General features: G+C 30.4%; 1 protein-coding gene across 5 annotated transcripts in view; it reads right to left on the bottom strand.

Annotated features, from left to right (window-relative positions):
• The window catches only part of LOC145259827 (putative protein phosphatase 2C T23F11.1), a 338384-nt gene that overhangs the window by 189634 nt on the left and 132327 nt on the right, over positions 1 to 16423 (bottom strand). The window lies entirely within an intron of this gene.

Here is a 16423-nt window from a genome sequence, read left to right as displayed (position 1 = left end):
TTAGCGATCAAAACAGGAGGGGGTATATTAAAAACAAATTAATCTGGTGTTATGAGCATAGTAAAAAAGTACATAGTAGTGAGTCACATTAAATCCTGAGCAATGTTGAGTGTTCTTGATAGTAAGATATATCCAAGTTAATTTTGTTATTGTTTTGTTTCTTTTTGTTTTGTGTTAGCGATAGTAACAGCAGAGTAACATTACTGTTATATTCAAAGTCAGATAAGCGATAGAGTTTTGTTCACTTGCACACAAATGCCTGCATTAAATCTTTGGACACATTTTCATATATTTTTTTTAATGTTACATACATAAAGGTTATCCATGGACAAGTGTTTCTTGCTAATTAGCAGTTATCTTGATTACTGCTAGTTAATAAAAAATGCATATCCATGGATAACTTATGTCCGTAAAAAATCATTAAATATATATACAATAAATATTGATCTAACAGGTCACTAATGGTTTAGTAATTAATAAAAATAAAAAATAATTTTAAGAATTTAGAGAAATTTAATGAGTTTTCATTTTAGAAACAAGATTGTTTAAATACCAGCAAAAATGAAAAGTATAAACATTTTTTTGGTTTGTTTTAATGAAATAGTATGGAAACAAACTCAGGCGAAAATAAATACCCCCCCCCCAAAAAAAAACTAAAAACGTTAAATGCACTGCTAGTATATATTAATTAGAAAACTAAAAACGTTCACTGTGCGTATATATATATATATATATATATATATATATATATATATAGAGAGAGAGAGAGAGAGAGAGAGAGAGAGAACCTTTTTAGTTTTCTAATTAACATGGAAATTCAACAGTAGTAGAAAATTTTTACAACGCACATCAGTAATATACTTCTTTCGCATAATCAAACAATTACAATGAGGTTGGACCATCTACCATTAAAAACAACTTAATCACAAAGCCCTGGATTTTCAGGTCCAGGCATCTCTGCTGACACAATTGCATCAATTTGTTGAACTGTTCTGAGATTATCTGACCATGAAGCATTATGATCATGTAGCGGTGTGGTAGCCCTCTTTTTTGAAATTCGGTAACAAACATATGCAAATAGAATTCCCAAAAAATCTCTTACACTTTGTTCAGAGTATATTTGCTAGGTAGTTTTTGAAATTATTTTTCATGAGTCAGGTTGCTTCTATAAGTACTGAATAATGGAGATCTTGCTAAGATTTCAGTTTCTTTTCGTGTCGCACATAAGATGTTGGTATTTTGTTATCATTTTCCTTTCAGCTTTGTTTAAACTAGCATCATTTGGGACACTTTCTACTAAGGTTGATTCTTTTTGTTTGTCCCATATCACTAAGTTCAATAGCTCAACTTTCTAGATATGTAGCTATAGAAATTGCTTTGTCATAATGGATGGTGTATGACTTAATTCCAATTGATTATGAAAAAGAAAAATCCCTATTTCACTTTGAATAAAAAGAATTTAATCAGACATAAATTGTAGGGGATAATCTTATACTTAATTATTTCCTGATATAGAAAAACAATTTTTTTCATAAATTAAAACCATACCATATCTAAACCTTTTATTAATTATTAGATACCTATGAAAAATAAATATTTGTCTGATTAATGAAACAAAATTCAATAAAAATGTTTAAATTGAGAAGAAATATTTCTTTAAATCTTAATGAAAAAATTGTTTTATTTTATATTAAAAACTAAAGTTTTTAAGAGGGTTCATTATTGTTCAAGTTTTTTTTAAAAAGAATTTGAAAGTATTTTTATAATTAAAAAAAAAGAAAATAAAAGGATATCAAGATTAATATTTTCTATATTTTTTCAAGGTTTTCTGTTTTGCAAATTAAAAAAAAAAAAAAACACTATGATAAATTAAAAAGTGTCCTTGTTCTAATGTGTAATTTTGGTTTTGAAATTATTTTTTTAGAATTTTGGAGATACCATAGATTTTTGTAATGTGATCTTTTTGAAGCTTCCGGATATCTATCAGGATTTATGTTTCCTTTGGAAGCTTTTTTTTTTTTTTTTTTTAATTTCAAATTGACGTTATTGTCTGAGACTAAAAAATTATAAAAATATTTGAAAAAGTGAAGTCTGTCTACTGTCAGTTTTTCTTGTAAATTAAGCATGGGGTTTGGAGTTACTTATTGGTCGTTGATTTTCATTAGTTAAGTACTTAAATATTTAAAAAAAAAAAAAAAAAAAAAAAAAAAAAAAAAAAGGTGAAGGCTCAAAATTACATTTTTTTAAGTAGAGCATCAAAAGATCATCTGTGTAAGAAAGTTAATTTAAATTTTTAAATTGCCATTTCTAAAATTGCTGAAAATGCTAACACTTTTTATAATTAAAAAATACAAATGAACATTAATTCATTGAAAATTCAATTTATATCCAAGTCAATTTATCTATAAATAAAACTATTTTTGGTGCACGTGAATTTTCCGTGCTTTCTTTAGAAATTTTTTCCTTCTTGTCCTTTTTTAACTATTTCTGCAGATTATTATTGAGTGGACGCTAATCTACCAGATTATAAAAAATCTACCAGATTATAAAAAAAAAAAAAAAAAAAAAAAAATTGAAAAAGAAATCAATATTTAAAGATTTGTAAGGGGGTTCAATTTCACATACGTTTTAGTAAATCGATCTCCCATTTTTTTAACTAATTTATAATAGCGTTCTTCAGCCCTCCACCATTATTATTATCATTTATTATTATTTTTATTTATTTATTTATTTTTTTTATTTTTTTTTTTTTTTTACTTTGGAAAAAGTTCTGTCTGCTCCCCCTCCGTCATTATTGTTTTTATTTATTTACGAGTCCCCCCTCTCCCGGTCATTTTTTTTTTTTTTTTTTTTTTTTTTTTTTTTAAGACTTTGAGGGAATATCTATCAAATACTTTTTTTTTTTTTTTGTAAATATTACCCACACACACACACTCTTCCCAAGAAACAGATATTTAATTTTACTTGACGAATTTATACAATAAATGTTTTGGTTTTCAAATATTTATGCGTTATTTATATACTCCAATGCTCATACAATACAAATAAAGAAAATGTTTGCTTTTTTTAATTACGCAAACAATAAAATGAATAAAAAATATAATGAAACAAAAACCAACGAATTTAAAACGAACTGTGCTGAAATAACGTTATTATTTAAACACACACACACACACATTCCTAACATGGGGAGAAAAGGGTGTTAGTCTTCTCAACATGACATTCTTTTTTATATTATAAAATAAAAAGCCTATTTGAAATCGTAAAAAGACGTTTTTGTTTTGTTGGTTTTGAAAATTAGTGATTATAAAGAGAGGTAATTGGTTTCTCATTAATTAATGTATGCGATGGTGATGGTTTTAATGTGATTATGGTTAACGGCAATTTTGTTGTTGCTGTTGTTTATTAGCCATTTGGAATATTCCACTTTCTTTTTAAGGGATGTTACGATGATAAATCGAAGCGAACTAATTTACAATAGCGTCGTTTTGAGGTTAGGTCCTTCGCCCCCTCCCCCATTATTATCTATATATTATTACGCTTGTTATTAATTTGCGATTCTTTTTTACTATGGGAAAAGTTTGGTCTCCCACCCACCCATCATTTTCTTTTTTTATTTTTAGATTAAATGAAATATTTTTTTGGTAAATAATACCCTCCCCTTCCACATAGTCTTCCCAAGAAACAGGTGTTCAATTTTACTTTAATTAAAAATTTATATTATAAATGTTTTAGTTTTTAAAAATTTGTGTGTTGGTTATTAGCGATTTGGATATTCCACTTTCCTTTTAAGGGATGTCATGATGATAATAGTCGAAGCGACAAGCATAATAATATATAAATATTTAATTCAATTAAAAAGAAAAGTTTTTCTTATTAATTGATCTGTTTTTGTTCCATACTCGTTTTCTTCAAGTTCAAAAACCAGTATTTATACTGAAAACACATCAGATATCTCCTGTAAATATACTAATCAAATTCACAGTCAAGTTTGGCATGGTACTACTAACTACAGGAGATACAAGAAAACCTTACATTGATTCCAGATGGCTAGCCTGACTTAGCCATAGGCAAAGCTATTTCAATAAAACATTACAAAAGAGAAAATAAATCTATCTTTAAGAGAAAACACGCCCAACCTCACCTAACATTAAAGAAGCACACAAAGTAAATAAGTAACCTTTCAGGTAAAGAATTGCTGATAAGAAAATGAAAACCTTTCTTCCTTCTCCAATGCAGAATCCATTTGAATATATCTGTTGGACAACTTAACCAGAATGAAAGCAATATGATCTTGACTGCTAAACATTAAACCAGATTAACTCTTATAAAAATCCTTGGAATAGAGGGCTTTTATTGACCAATAAAATTGCGCATTGCTGACAGAAATTCACTGGTAAGCAAGGCAAAAGTACAGATTAGTTTTTAGTTGTGAAATGTTTTAAAAAGATGAAAAACTTTATAACACCCATCAATTTTTTTGGAGGTGGTTGCTTAACTTCAGATAACTCCATGCTTAAATGATATTAAAAAAAAAAATAACTTATCCTATGTCTCAGAGTCCAACTTTCCACTTAGGATTATTGATAGGGTACTTTTCTTTTTTACCATCTTTTAAACATGAAGTTATTCAAATTTAAGCGATCAGAAAAAAATTAAATTCTCCTGCATTTGGTATGTTATTTATTGATTTCTTTTGTTTACAATTTCTAGACCTAGCTATTCTGCACTTTTACTATAAACACAGAATTTTAAACTTTTCAAATAAAACTAGAAGTCCGAGAGTGAATATTCTCAAGTTATAAAGTGGTGATCAGTGGTTGTAGTGCTGGATATCTATTTAAAAAAAAAAAAAAAAAGCCCCCCTCCCCCACCAAGCTTAGTTTATGTAAAAAGAGTTGGAGACACATTTTTTTTGTGATAGTTGTAAGCATTGGATACATAAGTGTAGTGAAATTACAGATAGATGAAGAGACAATAACCAATTTGTTAGAAGTGCAAGACAAATGAGAGACTTAACTTTATCTAGAAAAAGATAAACTGTCTTAAACGAAACAAGCAGTTTTAATTTTGGACATCATTTAACGGCGGAGGGGGTAGAAGAAAAACAAAACATTCTCCAAATATCAAAAATAATTTCAGTAAGATTTGATTTTAGGAATAATAAATACTGATTAACTCCATTTTATTTTTCTTATTTATATGTATCGAAGAACTATTTTTCAGAATAGGTTTTAATTATTGAAGAGAAATAGACATGATAAAATTGGAGCCACCCCCAATCAACACTGAATACATCAATAGTGTTTAATCGAATGTGCCGATACATCCAATAAATATCTAGCTTAGCATAAGGACTATTCTTTACAGATAAGGTTATTTAATTATTTCTCAACTTCAAAGTGAAGTCAAGTGAGAACAAAATATATAGACAAAGCGAATAACTAAAGTTTAAAACATTTGTATGGGTTACAAGAGATTATGGTCAATCGACTTCTATAAAAAATATATTTTTGTCTATAAACTGAAAAGTACTTAGATCAAATGCTGAAGATCATTTTTTTTTTAACTCAATAATTATTAAATTGCATTTACAATGTTCAAACAATTCTATGGGGGAAGATGCAATTTGAAATGAAGCATTACTATCATTAATTCATTTTTTTTTTCTTTTTTCTTTATAATAAGATCATTTTCTTTTCTTTTTTTATTCTTATCTTTTCCTCTTCATTTTTCTTCCTTTCTTTTTCTTCTTCATAATAAAGTAAAGTCAATTTTCTCCCTAGTTGATTGACCATTATAGCTTTCGAATCTAAACCTTCATATCCTAAACCAATTTGTCAAACACTAGGTCAATTCCTGACGCGTGTTTACAAAATAAAAGCCCTCTATTCCAAGGTTTTTTATAAGAGTTAATCTGGTTTAATGTTTAGCAGTCAAGATCATATTGCTTTCATTCTCTTACACCTTTTCCTAAAATTCTCTTACACCTTTTCTTACATTTTTAATAGCTCGCCAGATTCTCCTCAGTCATTCACATACAAGTTTGATGGCAATTTCGTTGATAATAACATCTATTTTCACGATTAATATCATTCATTTTGATGCTATTCTTAATGCCTACGAAATACATCTTCAATCTAAATAATGGGCACTTCGTTCAGGTATTTCTTCTTTCCTGCGACTCTAAATACTTTCCTTCATATTTCCAAATGATAAAATAAAGGAATTGCAGATCAGTTGAGTAAAAAAAAAAAAAAAAAAAAAAAAAAAAAAAAAAAAATTTTAACTGTTTTCTGAAATCAACACGAAGTAACTATTATTAATACTTATAATTATTCCCTTTTTAATAAAATTTCTTTCAAATTATTTTTATCATAGGCTTTAAATTCATTCCCAGGTCATGTCAGCTACTTAAGATTCCTCTTTCCATTTTTTTTTTTCTTTGTCCAATTGCTTATGTAACATTTTAGAGTGACAGAAATCCTGAAAGTCATTTTTGAGCACTAACTTTGTTGATGTTCATAAAAATATGGCTGGAATACAAGTATTTTGCTTTGTCTAAAGACATTTATGTAGACCAATTTCAAATATTTCACATAATAACGTTTACCTAACCAGACAACACCAGTCATAGTTACTCAATATTCTGCATTAAACAATTACTTTTGTTTCCAGAATGTAAATGTATTCAATTTTTGATGACATCATCAGAATGACTAACAAAACAAAGCCTACAAAACAATTCTATAATAGCTCATCTGAGTAATCATGCATTTTTTTTTTTTCATACATATTTCGGAATCTTCACTTTTCATTTTTTTATCATTTATCATTCAGATAAAGCACCCACATTAGTTGGACATTATTTCTAAACAGCATTCCCCCTCCAAATATGTATAAAACGTTTTCCAAATTATTTTTCCTTTATTACTTCCGTACATAAACATAAATCAAATTTTTTCCGTGTTATTTTTCCTACACAATCCACACTAGTTATTTCAACCACAAAGAAATTGAAAATAAAATTTCTATTATTTCTTTCCTGCTGAAAGATATTTTTCTTTTCAGCTAATTACGCAAGATTATGCAAATTTAATACTGGAAGTTTACTATGTTAGTTTTCCAGTTACTGTTTTATATTAACATCGTGAGGTATGTATTTGGACAACCAGTAGCAGCAAATAATTCAATAGTTCAAAGATGGAGCTAGGAATTTATGGAGTTATTTTTTCTAGAGCAATGCCAGGACACAGGTTTGCTAGTTGTAAATAGAATCCTTAGTGTTAGTTGCACAGTAAATCGTGTCTTATGTACGACTAAATTTAAAATGTATGATCAGCTCTTGCTAATTTAGGCAAATTAAATCGGAAACTCCTTTTAGTATAGATATGTCAAATCCACATTCCCCTACTGTTTGGCCCTATACATACTAGTATGTTAAATATTTAGAGCGACCATCACACACACATACAAATACATTTCTTTCTAGTCTTCCATTACCTCTATCTCAACCCTTAACCCCTCACCCTTTCCCATTAGTTCCTATATCTAATACACAAATACGCACCCCTATTTGGTCTTATTTATATACAACTAAATTTTATTTTTCACAACATTTAACGGAACCTCCTGATATTAACTCCCTGTGACGAGGAAGACGCGATATTTTGATTGCTTTTGTATAAGCTGTATCGCCTGAAGAGGTCCCTAGTTACTAATAACTAGCTGATCAAAATATGCTCATGACTGTGTAGCAACATATTATTGCTTATATAAAGACAAATAAAAAGTGCATATATATTAGTCGCCTGGCAAGGCCACAGAGGAGACAACAGAAGCAGCAAAACTGAAGCTGGCCTGCAGAACACTATATAGACATGGGCATATTTTATTGCTTTGAAAATTTAGGTTCTTTTTTACCAACGGTCAAAAATTTTAACCATAGAATAGCATTATAATCTTCAAAGAACTAGCAAATTTTCATGTAGTTTCATCCCATAGAACCAAAGATATGTGCATTTCAATATTCAATTTGGCTACAAGTTTTTGTAATTATAAACTTTTTAGAAGTCAGATTATGCAGCTGGTAAATTTGCGATAAGCTAAATACCCCCTCCCCCAGGAATTTAAACTGCATTTTTTAATTTTATTTTTACTCAAAGCTTCTTTAGATTTTATATATCTATAATATAAAGCTGAATGTCTGTGTGTGAGTGAGAGAGAGTGATCACTAATAGGCTCCTATATGGTTGACTATTTAAAAAAATTGATTACATATAATGATAGAAGATGTATTGAGACACAGGAATGGGTATGTTTGATCTGGCAGAACGGTGGTTCATTAAAATTGTGGAGTCTGCATTCGCGCCTGGTCCACAAAGTATGGAAATAAAAAATTTTAAAATTAAAAAAAAAAAAAAACGTTTACAAGTGTTTTTGATATAGATGTACATAATAATACTTTGATAAGTATGTTTCAACTTAAATAGGGATGGTATAATAAAATTGTGGGATCTGCGTTCGCGCCTGGCCTCCATAGAATGGAAATAGGCACAAACTTTAATAAAGACTTTTCATATCTATCTGCATAAGTATACTTTGATAATTATGTTTCAGTTTGAAGAAATATGGTATAATAAAATTATGGGGTGTTCATTCACACCTGACCTCCATAGAATGGAAATATGTCACAAAGTTTAACAAGGTTTTTTAATATAGATTCACAGAATATTGTGATAAGTGTTTCAGTGTGAACAGGTATGGTATAATAAATTATGGGGTTTATCTATTTTATTTTTACTTTCATCATATTTTGCTTTGGTTTTGATACCCCCAAATTCGAAGCTGTCTCATTACAACCCTTCTCTTTCATAACCTATCATACTTTCATAAATCAGAGTCCATTTTCTGTAGGCTGTTTTTGAACCCAGTCAACGACGGACAGTATATATATATATATATTACTGCCAAGAGTCTTAGAAATTTTCAGGTTGGTATCTGGTGTGCATTAATTCACTGGGATAGATGCACCCCCAGTCTTCGTTAAGACATGCATATAGGAGAAGAAAACTGATGTAAAAACCTGCAGTCTACTGTATACTCTGTCCTTTGGCAATTATCTGCACCGACAAAGGTTAGCAGTAATACCAATAAGTGTGGTTGGTTCTGCACAAAGCTTTCACCACTATGAACAAATCATCTGTGTGGATTTCTGAGCAACTTAGATGCTGTGGCGGAAGCTCATATGTCGAAATCGACGGGAAAGTCCATCATAGATATACAGTCTTTTTTGGCAATTTTATAAGTTCCAAATATCAGTGATTATTGATCAGAATTTAATAGATGAAGGCTCGTTGGAAAGGTAATGACCTGAATTGTGTAGTGGGCTATGTGACATTTGCCCTTAAGGTCGCATATTAAGGGGATCATTCATCATATTTTTAGTATTTTTTACAGTCATAAAATGTTTCAATCATAGTCATTTGTTTTCTAGTTTTGCAGATGAATTACAAAATATCTGATATTTCCTTAAAACTTCTAGCCTTGATGGAAGGGAGACTAAAACTTGCTGCTTTGGTTTCAAATGAAATATCAGCAAGAGGAGACTTGATTCCAAATATTTCTCATATGTTATATCTCTCCTCTTTGGTTTTCATATATATTGAATAAATGAATAAATCTCTCTCTCTCTATATATATATATATAGATATACATACATACATACAGTAGCCTCCAAAACTAAGGGATAAAATTTTAAAACCTAATATTTTTTTAGAAATAACTGTGAAAAGCCGAAATTTTGATAACTGGTAGTCATTATCATCCATAATAACATAGTAAAATTTGAATCATTTGCAAAGGATAGAAAAAGAATTATAACAATTATTTATCTATTTTCAGAATAGGAACGTCCAAAAGTAAGGGAAAAAATTGAGAAAAACAATGTAAACAGTAGGTTATATTCAAACTTTTTGATTTCCTCCAAAGAATAAGTCTTACTTAGTCATTTGTAAACATTGCATCAGCTGGAACCGTGACGAAATGCCAAAAACTTGATTATTCTGTGAGACAAGCTATTGTGAAGCTACACAAGGAAAAGCACATCAGAGAGATTTCAGAGAAAGTGAAACGTTCCAAGAGTATTGTAGGCAGGATTGTTAAATCCTACAATGATACTGGCAAAATAGTTAGTGCTTTGAAAACCGGCAGACCCCACAAAACTTTGGCAAGAGAAGATCGAATAAGGCAGCATATGTCATTAAAGGACCGTTTTAAATCTTGCACAGAAAAAGGGTTATGAATAGTACCACGTGTTAATGTGTCAAGACAGACTCTTTCTAGACAGCTGCAAGAACTAGGGATGTTTAATCAAACCCCAGGGAAGAAACCACTTATTAGTTCGAAGAATAATAGATTAGAGTTTGCAAACAGGTATGTAATTTGACATGAAAATTGGGCAAAAGTATTTTACAGTGATGAAAGCAAGTTTAATTTATTTGGAAATGATGGAAAAAAACAATGTAAAGAGACATATTGGTGAAAGATTAAGTGCAAAGTGTACTAAGAAAACTGTCAAGTTTGGGAGCGGAAGCGTCATGGTATTTGGAAATGTTTTCTAGCCAAGGTAAAACACCTCTTGTCCGGTTACAAACTCGTGTAAACGCGCAGATCTATAAAAACATTGTTCAAGATCATGTTGTGCCAATCATACAGAATTCAGGTTTCAATAGAGCTACCTTTATGCAAGATAATGCCCCATGTCACAAGGCAAAGGTGGTAATGAGTTACCTTAGCGAGCAAGATTTTGAAATTATAGATTGGCCATCACAAAGTCCTGACTTGAATCCAATAGAAAATCTTTGGAAGACCTTAGGAATGAAAGTTATGGAAAGAAATCCCACTAACACAGAGGATTTGTGGGTGAAGTTTCAAGAAGAATGGTTTAAAGTTAGTATCGAGGATTGTCAAGAACCGATTCGTTCTTGTAGTAGATGTGCAGCTGTCATTGAGAGCAAGGGCTCATTTACAAACTATTGATTGTACATGTATTTTTATTGTTTTTTGACTGTTTACATTGGTTTTCTCAATTTTGTCCCTTACTTTTTGCACGTTCCTATTTTGAAAATAAATAAATTGTTATAATTCTTCCTTTGCAAATTATTCAAATTTTAGCATGTTGTTATGGATGATAACGACTACCAGTTGTCAAAATTTCAGCTTTTCACAGTTATTCCTAAGAAATATTAGGTTTTAAAATTTTGTCTTTTGGTTTTGGACACTATTGTATATTAGTTTATATTTTTATATTGTCAGTATATATATATATATATATATATATATATATATATATTTATTTATACTGACACGTTTATATTTACTTTAGTTTGTTTACTTTATACAAAGATTTATTTTTATGCTATGAATATTTTTAAAGAAAAAGATCACTTGTCGAACATTATTATAATTTTTTTTTTAAACTGAAGAGAATATTAAAAAAAAAAAAAGCAAAAAGAAAAATAGAGTTCATTTTTTTTTTGTTTTGTAAATATCTTTTTAGGTATGGACCTGTGATATTTTCTGCTGACAGACTAAGGAGATTGACAGTTGAAGTTGCTTTAATAGCGAATCAACAGAGGCAGTAATTAGTCATATATTAACAGGGACTAATTTAATGACACATAAATAGTAAAATCATTGAATTTTATATAGATAGCTCAAAATTAAATCAGTTCTAAGTTAGAACATCCAAAATATTTTAACCAAGTTTGGTGGCAATTGATCAAACGATTTGAAGGTTATATACAATCAAATAAACTATGGAAAATATAACCTAAGTAGAGGTACTAAACAAGAGACAGAAGATAGACGAAACATTGAAACAAGAAAAGTATGGCATGTGCTGATATTTGATGAACAGAAAATACTGCATAATTGATTTGGCTAAAAAAATGTTTTAAATTTAGTGTCAAAGCGGTTATAAGATTGTCTAAATAAATATAGAGATATTTATCTGGATAATAGGATAATGAGATACTTGAATATGACCATATTAAAGAAATAATATTTCGATTAATTAAAATACCTTAGAAGTCTGGTGAATTATTAGGACTAAATTCCTAAATTACTGTATTCTTATTTGTTAATTTATCTTCATTTAACAGACAAATAGACACAAAAAAGACTTTTGTATTGTTTCTTCCCTTTATTCTATGACTACTCCCAACTTGCGGTAAATATTTCAATGTATACATTACAAAAACTTTACAGTTTCAGAATTTCTTTTAGATGAGGTTTGATAATTTTAATTATACTAACTATTATTTTCATCTAAGTTCACCTTTCAGTTTATGTAACCTTCAGCCATCTTAAGATACATCTTTTCGAACTTAGAAATATTTATGTTAAACTGTTCAGTTCAAAATTCTTTATAAGTACCAGAGTTCAAAGATTCCTAAGTTTGAAAAGATGTGCCTGAAGATGATTGGAGGTCATATTGGCCAAAATGTGAAAATAAGAACTAAGATAAGAATAATAGTTCAAATATTACAAAAATAACTTTTCAAAGTTAAATTTTTTAAAGGAGCTTAATTTTATAGAACTAAAGCAAAAAGTCGATAAAAAAGAAGGATTAAAGGAAAACCCCTGATTAACATTGTCCTATTATATTAACACATCAGTAAGGCAATCAATTAAGACACAAAATAAAATAAGATTTAATTCTAAACAAATAAATTTCATATGAAACCGATTACAGCTAATCTAGAATTCAGTATTTAAAAAAAAAAAAAAAAAAAAAAAAAAAAAAAGAGAGAGAGAAGTTGAGTAACTAATTGTAATGATTAAAACTATTTCTTGTTGGCCCATCCCCTATAAAGCTAGTCTTAAATTTTACTTGTTGCAGTGGACAGAGATATAAATATGGTGCTGTCAACAACAATATACCCAAATGTGTCTTGTGTCATATTACCAATCTAAAAGCAGTTTCCAAAATAGGTCACACAAAAATAATCAGGAGTTACAAAAAATCTCTAAGGAAATTGTTAAAAAATTTTTAACAAAAAAAAAAAAAAAAAAAAAATTGCTTTTCGACTCTTTAAATTTAGTACTAATTTTCAAAATTCAATTTTCAAATAAAAAACCCTTTAAAATTTATTCATTGTAACAATTGATATTTCTTATCCAACAATGCAATACAAGGAATGTTGCCTTTTGGCTAGGAAAAACCGGATCTAACAGTATTAAAAAACAACCTCATGTCTAACTCTGCCCTCGTGGGGAGGTAAGTAAATAGGGACAGGAAGAAACCTTTCAGGAGGAACAGAAATTAATCACTCCATACTTCTTAAACTGATAAAAGAAATATGAAATTTAAACAAGTTTATATATCTACATTATTTTCCTCTGATAAAGAATTTTTTTCTTTCAAATACCTTTTAAGGAGTTTTTTTCAGATTAGAGGACAACACTGGGCCAGAAAAGAATAAAATTTGATGCTATCCAGATTTTATTATAAAACTTTGGGGCATTTTTAACCTCTTGAGCCCCAGAAGACACAATGGGAACTTTTGCAAAAAAAAAAAAAAAAAAATTATTGTGCACATCTATTTATAGCAAGATCCCAGGCGATAGCAGATCGTCTTGCTTTACAACTAGAGGAAGAGAAGGTAGGAGAGGGGGTGTGATATTTGATCAAGAAAAAAAGAAAAATGTCCCTAGGACTTTATCAAGAAAAGAAGAAAATAATAGATAATAATTGTTCTTTAAGGGTTTTAATTTCCATTTTGTACTTATGTAGAGATAAGAAGAGGCAAAAAAAAATGTCCATAAGAAATAAAATATTTCAATGGAAAAAAGAAATAAATATGGTAATGAGATCATTGAGTTTGGCAGAAAAACAATACATGATCGTTTTCTGGTGGAGTTTAGAAAGAACAATTCAAATATTATGGAAACAATGACTTGGGTTCAAAATGTTTGCTTTGGTGTCGGAGATGTTGTCATTTTGGGTCCACCTGTTGTATTTAACTATCAGGCCACCAAGCCAGTGATAAGTTAGTTGGACAGATAAATAAATAAAATTGAACCTAGGGAGAGATATGGTCACGAAAGAGAAAGAGGTTCACAAAAAAAAGAGAAAATGAAAAGAATATAGAATTAGGGGATAGAGAAAGAAGTTCACGGGAGAAGAAAAAGAATATAAGATAATGGGATAGAGAAAAAAAGAGGTTCAGAGGAAAAAAAAAGAAAAGTAATCTTCAATATGACAGGGGGAAGAGGCCAGTTTTATAAAAACGATTGGCTTTTTAGAATTAAGGTCTTTTTACTGGCTGGTACTGAGACGTCTACATTGCTCTCGCCCCGCCGGGGGGGGGGGGGGCCTCATAAGAGCTAAGTTGAAAAGCTCTGATCCTTAGCTGGGGAATCAACTAGATGAACTTAAATTATACAACCTGCATCACGAAGCTCGAATCAAAGGACTCGACTTTAAACAAGTGTAAAATGATTTATAAATAATTATTTTGTTGGTTTTTACGAAAATGAACCAGAGTTTTTCTTTGTTTCTCGATTGCCGGCCTGAATGAAGATGCAGTTTATTTCAGGTATGCCCTGATGCCAGATGATGAAAGAGATGCTCTGGCTTCGTGCTGGATCCAGTCTAACGGCCGAAATTGACAATGTTGCCACATGGACTTAGGGGCATGCACATTTTGTGTGCCCTGAGCAGCAGAGATATTTTCCAGTGACCAGTGAGAATCTGGTCACCCTTGAGGGGTCCACCACTAGACAAGTAAGAATGTAGCCCTGCTGGGTTGCATCTATGGTCCTGTGAGCGACGAACATGGCCAGAAGTACATCACAAGTATGCTCCCGTGAACTAGGTTAGCGAAAGATGCGGCCCGGCCCCCGGACAGGACAGAGGGCGTTAGGGTTATATATTTAATGAAATACAATTTGTGACAAAATTTCAGGAAAAACTAATGGACGTTCTCTGGCAATCGTCCGTTGCCACTGAAAACATAGGTCCTTCTCCAATAAATCAGAGGACTAATATATATATATATATATATACTTTTTTTTTTTTTTTTTTTTTTTTTTTACACAGTGATCACCTCTTATCAAGGCCCGGAAGCCACTCAGGGATAAGGGTTATTGCAAGTACATTACGTTAGTGTGGAGATTTGATGAAGTGTTTACTTAAGGGGGCGGTTCATTAGGAATTTGTTAACATTGGACTTGAAGACATCCAAGTTGTAGTCCGGTGGGAAGCAGGCAGACGGAACAGAGTTCCACAGGCGTGCAGTTCTAAGAAAGAAGCTTTGTTCATGGAATCCGCGTTTTGATTTAGGCACAGATATAGAGTGGGGGAAATATTTCAGTGGATTCAGCTAGACGGGTGTTTTTCGTGAAAGATTGGCGAGGGGGGACCAGAGATTGGAGTTCAGACGAGCACCTGCCTTGGAAATAATGATAAAACAAGGATAGGCTCGCAATGTCTCTTCTGTGGGAGAGAGGTTGCAGGGTAGAGAAAAGGGCATCCCCCACTAAGCCACGAAGTCTATTTTGTACTCTGTCAAGGCAGGATAGGCTGTTTTTAGCAGCTCCTGCCCAGATATGGCAACAGTATTCCATCCTTGGACGTACTTGGCTTTTATATAGATAGAGAATTGCATCAGTAGTGAGATATCTTCTGGAGCGGTAGAAGGATCCCACCATCTTTCCAGCGACCTTGGCAACAGACTTGATGTACGTGTTCCATTTATATATATATATATATAGTCCTCTCTCTGCAACGTAATGAATGATATTTTTAAAAGATCCAAGTTACCACATTCTGCTTTATTAATCAAAGATGAAAAGTAAATGGTTAAATATGCCAATTAAAGCTTAGGTGAGGTTTTTTAAATAAATCATAACAGTATATAAATAAGGGTTATATCAACGGTTAATTACGATCTGATAACTAGGTAGCCATTTAGCCAGGTGCAAATAAAAAGTAATTATTAATTTAAAATTTTATGTTATTTCATATTAAGTTTACAATACAAAAATCTGAATTTTTTAAAATTTTCATTGGTTTTCTGAGAGCAAAAATAATATTGTAACTGAAAATATGTCACATCAGACAATAAAAAGAACACTGGATATATTTGTGTCAATAGAATAATGATTACATAATGACAGTATATTAAAAAAATGTTTTAAGAAGGCTACAAAAGTAAAACAAAAACTGATTTCCTTAATTAAAAGGATATTTTAAAAGTATTTAACTTTGATTAGAACCAATCATTTAAAAACTTTTGACAAATAAGTCAATCAATTCAAAACTATTTTCACTAAGTTGTGTAAGCAATTTCACTGAAATTGCTATCATTTATTTCTAGACCTAGCTTGAAGTTTCTATAATTACTTAAAATTGTT

Source organism: Euprymna scolopes, chromosome 3 (genome assembly GCF_053919585.1).
Source record: "Euprymna scolopes isolate OS-2025 chromosome 3, ASM5391958v1, whole genome shotgun sequence".
Classification (NCBI taxonomy): Eukaryota; Metazoa; Mollusca; class Cephalopoda; order Sepiida; family Sepiolidae; genus Euprymna; species Euprymna scolopes.
Note: the sequence above shows the minus strand (reverse complement) of the source record. Positions and strands in the feature narration are given on the sequence as shown.